Here is a 2,457-nt window from a genome sequence, read left to right as displayed (position 1 = left end):
CCCACCCCTTTGATCTCTTTCCCTCTAGTTGGGCGAGGGTGGGGGGGGAGGAGGAGGAGGAAGAAGGGGGGTAAGGGGGAGGGGGAGCAAGAGGGGGGGTAAGGAGGAGAGGAAGAGGGGGGTGGTAAGGAGGGGGAGGAAGAGGGGTGGTGGTAAGGAGGAGGGGGAGGTAGAGGGGGAGTGTGGTGGTGGAGGAGGAGGAGGAGGAGGAGGAGGAGGAGGAGGAGGAGGAGGAGGAGAAGGAGGAGGTGGTGGAGGAGGAGGGGGAGAAGGGGGAGGAGAAGAAGGAGGAAGTGGAGGAGGAGGAGGAGGAGGAGGAGGAGGAGGAGGAGGAGGAGGAGGAGGAGGAGGAGGAGGTGGTGGTGGTGGAGGATATGGACGAGGGTTGAGCAGCACGACCCCGGCAACCTGGAGTTCCACCTCCACCTCCGGAGGAGGAGGTAATGGATGTGGAGGCTCAGAGGAGGCATGAGCCGCACAAAGGAATAAAGAGAACGCCATCTGAGGAAGCATAAAGTCTCAAGAACTCGAGTGGAGGGGGGGAGGGGGGTTACCCCCAAACACACTGCATCTCCTTCCCCTTCCCTTCTCTTCCCCCTCCCTCTCCCCTTTCCCTCCCCCTCCCCCTTCAACTTCTCCTCCCTTTCGATATCCCCTTCACCTTCCCCACTTTGCAATTGTTGGAGTTTGACCTCATCACAACTTGTGCATCTGAGCCCTCCGCCCTGGACCCTTGGGGGAGGAGAGGGGGTATTGAATTAAGGCGGGGGGTCCCGTAGAGTTGCGCATCTCCTCGTCTGACGCGACGCGAGGCCCGGTCGGAGAAGGGAGGGGAGGGAGGGGAGGGAGGCGAGGCCCAGTCGGAGAAGGGAGGGGAGGGAGGGGAGGGAGGCGAGGCCCGGTCGGAGAAGGGAGGGGAGGGAGGCGAGAGACGGGAGGAGAGAAACAAGGAGAAACATGCACGGGAATAAGAAAGAGAACAACGAAGAAAAAAGGAAAATAAAAAAGTAGCGATCGGGGTTTACTATCATGTGAGAGGAAGGGAAGGAGGGAGAGATAGGGAGGGAGGGAGGGAGGGAGAGGGAGAAGGACGAAGGGAGGGAAGGAGGGAGAGATAGGGAGGGAGGGAGCAAGAGAGAGAGCGGAAAATTAGCAGATAGAACACATAAAATACTCTCATCACCAGTATTACTATCAATAAAAATAATCATAGAATGATAATATAACAAAACCATAGCATAGTAATACAAATAACTGATAATGAAGATAAAACAAGTAATAATAACATTATAACAATAATAATGAAGCTGCTGCTGATGATAAGACAATGATAATAATAATAATAACAATAATAATAGTAATAGTAATAATAATAACAATGATAATGATAATGGTGATGATAATAATGATAATGATGATAATGATAATAATGATAATAATAATAATAACAACAATAATAAAAGTAATAATAACAAAATAATAATTAATAATAACAATATCAACGAATATTATCATATGATTTCCTTCTCGTCTTCACCGCCTCCGGCGGGTCCTCTCATCTCCCCCTCCCTCTCACGCCCACTCCTCTTCCCTCCCCTCCCCTCCCCTCCCCTTCTTCAATTCTCTCCCAACTACCGCTACTAACCTCCGTCTCCCTCCCCCTCCCCCTCCCCCCGATCCGCGACGGTGTGGAAAATAGGGTCGTGACCTCCGAGGCGATAACGACCGCCATCAATCTCCCGGGCCGCCTCGGGTCACGAGGAGGCGGATGGGGGGGCGGAAGGAAGGAAGGAGGTAGGGAGAGAGCGAGGGAGGGAAGGATGGGGGGAACGATTGGAAGGAGGTAGGAAGGAGGGGGGAGGGGCCAGGGATGGAGGGAGAGTTAGGAAGTGAGTGAGGGAAGATGGGAGTGAGCGCGGAGAGGAGTGAGGAAGTGAGGAAGTGACGGAGGGAGGGAGTGGGGGGGGGGGGGGGGGCAGAGAGAGAGAGAGAGAGAGAGAGAGAGAGAGAGAGAGAGAGAGAGAGAGAGAGAGTGTGGGAGGGAGGGAGGAAGGGAGAGAAAGAGGCACTTTGCAACTGCAGAGGAACATGCGATTGAATAATGAAAAAAATGACCCACAACAAGCAGCAACAAGGCCTGCTTTAGGACTACACTCTACCCCCACCAACAAAGCTTGGTAAAACCACTGCAATCACGAGTGAAGAAAACGCCCAGGTACTTGCCACTCATTTTGCAATCAAACTGAGTGTCCCTGACCTCGACCTAATTCCCCATCCGCCCCTCTTCACACTGCGGCCGTACTGGCAACCGTCAGCATTAAAGATGACGAGGTTAAGAAAGTCCCTCATCATTTAGTCATGAATAAAGCAATGGGTGGAGACCAGATTAGTCCCCGGCTGCTCAAAGGTTGTGCTGACTAATTAACAGAGCCCTGTGTAGGCTTTTCAACAACTGCC

Source organism: Penaeus monodon, chromosome 42 (assembly GCF_015228065.2).
Source record: "Penaeus monodon isolate SGIC_2016 chromosome 42, NSTDA_Pmon_1, whole genome shotgun sequence".
Classification (NCBI taxonomy): domain Eukaryota; kingdom Metazoa; phylum Arthropoda; class Malacostraca; order Decapoda; family Penaeidae; genus Penaeus; species Penaeus monodon.
This window is presented reverse-complemented; position numbering follows the sequence as displayed.